This window comes from Martes martes (genome assembly GCF_963455335.1).
Source record: "Martes martes genome assembly, chromosome: 7".
NCBI lineage: Eukaryota > Metazoa > Chordata > Mammalia > Carnivora > Mustelidae > Martes > Martes martes.
The window spans coordinates 98,123,448-98,129,447 of NC_137894.1; the positions used below are offsets into that span (position 1 = coordinate 98,123,448).

A 6,000-nucleotide genomic window follows, 5' to 3' on the forward strand; every position below is an offset into this window, starting at 1 on the left:
CATAAAATGTTTAATCATATGTGAATCGTAAATACATAATAAACTTTTTAAAGGAAAGTATGTTCCAGGCAGCCTAGCCCGACCTCTTCACCCCAGAAGTCTTACCTACAAAGCCAGATCCAGTTAAGAGTGCTATCTCCCAGCATTTTCTTCTCCAGACCTGACAAACCAAGTATCTGGATTAGAGGACACTGGAGAACAAGTTCACAATCCTTGGTTTCTAATTCAAGCTCCATGCTGAATTACCACTGTTCTTTCTTCAAAGGAACTATAGCGTAAGAATTCTGTTTAGGTGAACAGAATAACACATTAGGCTACCCTCGAAAAAGAAAAATAGACCCAGTACCCTGCGTATGAAGAATTTCTTAAGATTTTTTTCGGCATTTGGTTCCATAGCCACACCAAACAAGGGTGAGTGTAGATTTTGTTTCTAACCTAGGATCAGGGGAGAGGAAAACAGGGATCCAACGTGGGTGTTCATAAATGTTTTTTCCCCTTGTATACAGCTGGGCAATAGAACCAGCACATGAGGACCCTGAGTTACAACCCATACCCCACGGGCCATGGACGGACAGGGTGTTCCTTGGAGGCCCTGCTGGCAGAGACCTTTTGTTTCAGCGAACTTCCGGAGGAATTCCAGAGCTAGCACATCTTACCTATACTTTGATTCATCGTTCTTTTTCAAGCAGATAAAAAGAAGTTAAAAGGCACATTTGTTATGCTTAAATTCTACACAAGGTGGCCAAATTAAAACTGAATGGATAGATTTCATAAACCCTCTTCATAAATGAAACACTGGTTGGTATTCACAAGAAAGCCAGTATTGGCCCGGCTGTAAGCCTGTGTTCTGGAAGAGGGATGTTCCCACCTCCTCCTGTTCCAGTTCAGCAGGTCTTAGGCACAAATTGATAAGATGTCATAAAATACTGAAGAGAATTTCAATGACATCTGTAATGTTATCGTTTGGGTTTGAAAGTGACTCCTCCAGGAACAGCCCATCCGATATAGATAATCAGAGTGTGCCTGGGGCAAAATTTGGAGAAACCAGTCCGTCACCAGATTCCTACTTCCTTTCCATGGGCATCTATCTCCCACAATGGGGAGTGGAGGGAGCTGCCTTCCATCTCTGGGGGTGGGAAGGTTTTCTTTCAGCTTTTCAGAGAGTAATCAAGGAATGAGAGCTGAAGCACTGCTCTTGGATCTTTGGGGCCCACTGTATAAACACAAATGGTATGCGTCCTGAAGCTTTATCCTTTAGGGAGCCTACCCCTTGTCTTGTCCCTTTGACTAGACAATTTTCTGTACCTGTCCTCAGCCTCCTCTAGAATGTGAAGCCCCACGTGTGACACAGAAATGCTATTTGCACACTTAATTTCTCACTGTATTTTAGTTAACAGCAGTATCCCTCAAACAAGCATGGCCTCCCTATACCATGCCTCCAAGACCTCAGGGCTGGGGTATCCTACCTTTTGTGGCTAACACCTTCACTGCCCCCACTTAAAACTGCCTCTCCTCAAGAGTGAAGGGCCTGGCCTGGCCCACCCAGTCTTATCAAACTTTTTGTCTGGAGTATTCAAGTATTTAAGCCCTCAAGGAACAGTAATGAAATGTTTTGGTGAAACTAACATCATGATAGAATGGAAAGAAAGGTGGCTTTTCGAATACATCTCGAAGTTTTACATGTTGCATTCAAGTTTTACATGTTGCATTAAAACCAAACTTTGTCCCAGGATAATGAAATTATCCTCTTTTTTTTTTTTTTTTAAAGATTTTATTTATTTATTTGACAGACAGAGATCACAAGTAGGCAGAGAGGCAGGCAGAGAGAGAGGAGGAAGCAGGCTCCCCGCTGAGCAGAGAGCCCGATGCGGGGCTCGATCCCAGGACCCTGGGATCATGACCTGAGCTGAAGGCAGAGGCTTTAACCCACTGAGCCACCCAGGCGCCCCGAAATTATCCTCTTTTTAAAATATATTCTTAAAATTTGATGGCTGCAAGGGCAGAATTCAATTAATTTAATTTTTTCAACTTTGTGTCTCTAAATTGGGTAGAGGTAAAATCTTTCTGCATTAGATTGCTCCATAATATATTAAGCCTTGTGCTGGTCTGCCTGTGCAGAATAATTATTTGTCCTGGTTAGGGGCTCCTGGTGCATAATAATGAGATATTATTTGGTAATCTATTTTCCTGACTTGAGTACTACAATCTCTTTTGGTGTTTTTGTTTAAGAGAATACAGTGATATACCACTGAGAATTATAAGATCAGTTTAAATGTTAGGCAGTGCGAATCAGGACTACATCACTGTAAAGTTTCCACATCTGATTAGTTTGTCTTTCAAAGTAATATACATGAGCTAAATGGACATTTAAGACCATAGAGTAGGACTTATTTAAATGAATTTTGATTGCTTTCAAATGTATTTTGTTTTGCTTTAAAATGGAACTTCAGAAGCTACCAAAAAGAAAAATGAACTAATTTTTTTACTGTGAACTTCACCCAGAATGAAGAATAGTATTTAATTTTGGGAAGGTCTTCTTTAAACGCCAGTATGTCAAATTACTGAATTCTTTCTCTGTCTAGAACTTCTATTTCAGGGATGACTGGGTGGCTCAGTGGGTTAAGCGTCTGCCTTCAGCTCTGGTCATGATCCCAGGGTCCTGGGATTGAGCCCCGTATCAGGATCCTAACTCCGCGAAGAGCAGACTTCTTCCTCTCTCTCTGCCTGCTGCTCTACATACTTGTGCTCTCTCTCTATTTCTCTGTCAAATAAATAAATAAATAAAATCTTAAAAAAAAAAGAGAGAACTTCTATTTCAGCATTGAAACATACTCTGAGTCTCAAATGACCCTGAATTATATATGGAAGATGAAGAAGTAAATCTTTTTCTTTTTAAAACACTGAGCTGATCTTACTTCTCATAATACTATTTGTATAATGTTTGGAAAATATTTGGAAAGGAATGTGAATTATAGCAGCTCACATCTCTTTGCTTTCCATATAAATGTACTCTTTATGCCAAAAATGTGTAAATATCGACCACCAAAGCTTAAGCCTCTTCAATTACAAAACGAGGCTCTGGCCATCATGCTTTAAACACACACCCCAGTGCACATGCTCACTCTGTGCCCTCTACCGGGGATGCCATGACGCAAAGTTCCCACATGTGTCTCCACTTATAATAATCTGGAGATTTTAAAACATACCCCAGGCCACGTCCCAGACCAATTAAATCACATGCTTGGGACAAAGTTTTTGAAAGTCCCCACGTGATTCCAACGTGCTGCCAAGTCTAAGAACCACCACCTCAAAACAGCTTGTTCCTAGGCAAACTGTTCATCCTTCCCATCTCAGTTCATCCTCATCCAGACAGAGGATGTCTGATGGCCTCTCTGCAGGTCCTAAGCCTTCCCACTATTCCTCCTGCTTGGCCCTATGCTGGCAAGCATTAAAGTGTATTGTAATCGCTTTCTCAGACACCTGCTCCCTCAAACTACTATAAAATTCAGGAATATTTTTACCTTCAAATCCCCGAGTCTAATCCTATACCTGGCATTTGGAAGTACTCAATAAATTCATGGAATGAATAACTTCTTCCTTAAAAAAAAAAAAAAAGCAAAAATATAGAGTTATGCCATGGAAAAGGTAGTAATTTAAGGTAGTAATTTAAGATGTGCTTAAGGCAATGTATCACTGATGGGCAGTCTCATGTTCAGGAAAACATCTCATCATATCGATGAAAATAGAACTATATCTCAACATCAAAAAGAATCATAAAATATAACTTTACCTATGAATTTGTATTCATTACTATAATAAGTACAGGAAAATATTTCCAGTGATAAGAAATATCTAAAACAACCCATCCTCTCTAATTTCCATTTCCATCTTGAGTGGATTACTTGTTTTCCAAAGCAATCCTTTCAGAGTTTTATGATGTTTCAGGAGGTTATAAAACGGTTTTTAAGAGTTTTAAAGTCTTCGGTTTACAAAATGTATTATGTAAGAGTTCATGTTTTTTTGTGGTACTCACTATTAATATGACCATTATGATTCAAAAAATATTCACATAGTAAATTTTGCTACAATCTAATTCTAGACCATAAACCCAATCTTAAACATGTTTTTTTTAAGCTGTTTAAAATATTTTGCTCCTTGAGTTACCTAATTATTTTATATTGTAGCAATGTTTCACAATCTAACAATATGTTGTTCTTGATCTGCTAGGTGGAGAAAGCCTAAAAAGAAATCAGATTTAGGAACTGTTTTCCAAGATGGTAAAGTATTGCTCATTCATCTTTACATATGAAATGCTGGACTATTTCATTAGATGTCAAATTAATTTAAGACCTTACCAACTTGTGTTCACTGTGCACTCATTCTGAATGCATGTAAAGGATAAAAATGAGAGAAAAGTGTAATTCTCCACTTTTAAATGCCTACATTGTCATCAACTACCATAAACCACTTTTTAATTTTAGTCTATTAATTAAATACAACTAATTTAGAAGGCAGTCGTTGAAATGTAGCTCTTCTTCTCTTTTCCGTAACGAAGTCATGACTTTAAATTGTAAGTGCATTATCCTTAGACACTGCTGCTTTGCTTTATCAGAATAAACTCTGACTGTATTATCAATTGCGAAAAAAGATCACAGCTTCTAATACTCAGTTGCAGTGTCATGGTTCCCAAATTGTAAAAGCTGTGAATGAGGCAACTATTCCAAGTTAGCTTCAGCCCTAATGAACACAGAATTTCTTCTGCCAAGTAAAGGAGGCACACAAACAGGCACACTGTCAAGCAGTCACAGCCAGCCTAACATACTGATGTTTGGATTAAAAGAGCAGAGCCATTAAGTTGGCTTCTGCAAGCATAAATCTGATTTTGGGTAATGTCCTTTCTCAGGTCCTCCTGTGTTTGTCTCCTCACCCATTTGTCATACCCAGAAACATTCACTCTATTCCTCCTTTAGCGAGGGGCCCTGTGGGGCCAGGGGTCACAGGGTCAGCAGTCAGCAGTCAGCATAAGGCCTCGGAGGACAGAAGCCCACCAGGTGGGAGTACAGTGCGCCCAGGGCCTGGCGACCAGGGGAGGCTGGGTTCCCCCAGTGTCTCCAGTTCCCAGAAGCAGGTTCTAGCGAGCACAGGCTGACTAAAGAGGCGTAGCTCTTCCCCAGACCCAGCAACTAAAGGAGACAAACCTCAATCTCCTGAATCGATTCTTAGTGCCATAAAAACAACTTCCAGCGGCCCTTGGCATCTCCCGCCAAGCCCTCCAGCCACCTTCGGGGGCGGACAAAAAGAATTTCTGAGGGGTCACGTTCGCTACAACCACAGCAAATAGAGGCTGTGTCTACCTTTACAATTGCAGAAACAAGAGTTAACGGGGGAGGCTTGGCTTCCTGGCGGTGCCCCCACCATCCAGTATAAAAACCCACGAGGGCGCGGCGTCCCGAGTGGTGGGTGGGCCGGTGGGTGCGGGACAGGAGTACGAGGGAGAAGCTAGGAGTCACGAAGCCTCCTCCGCTGGGATCGCCTCCTCTTTGAGCGGCCTCCACTCCGTCGTTCCGAATTAGTAAGACGATGCCCAGGCCAAACAGCCACCCCCGCCCAGCCCGACTGCGCTCGGGAGGGAGCGTTCCAGGGGAGCGGGGGCCGAGCGTCGGAGAGGGCCATTCGGCCAGAAGGGGGAAGCTGACCGCGTCCCCTCCCGCCTCCGTCGCGTGGGGAAAGGCCTAGATCGCAGTGCTCCACACACAGCACCCTTCTGCTACTCTCCTCCTTTCTTAGGACCCGGGAGGTCTGGTGCCCTCCGCTCTCTCCCACCCCCGAGTGGCGGCACCCCTCCGCGGGACGCTTGGTTGGGTCCGGGGCGGGGCCGGCAGGCGCTCCACGTGCGGCCGCAAGCTAGGCTCTTGGATCGCGCGGCTCCGCGGCCACCCCCGCCACCTCGGGGCGGGCGTGTGGGCGGAGCCTCTGGGGGCGGGGCGGGAGGCGTGGGCG

The 6,000-nt window shown here is 43.3% G+C and overlaps 1 long non-coding RNA gene across 1 annotated transcript in view; it reads left to right on the top strand.

Moving 5' to 3' along the window:
- Positions 1-4,641, top strand: part of LOC308346417 — a 157,349-nt gene extending 152,708 nt beyond the window's left edge. The window contains exon 4 of the long non-coding RNA XR_013967178.1: positions 4,228-4,641. This is a non-coding gene — a long non-coding RNA (uncharacterized lncRNA). The remainder of the gene's footprint in view (positions 1-4,227) is intronic.
- The last annotated feature ends 1,359 nt before the right edge of the window (positions 4,642-6,000 follow it).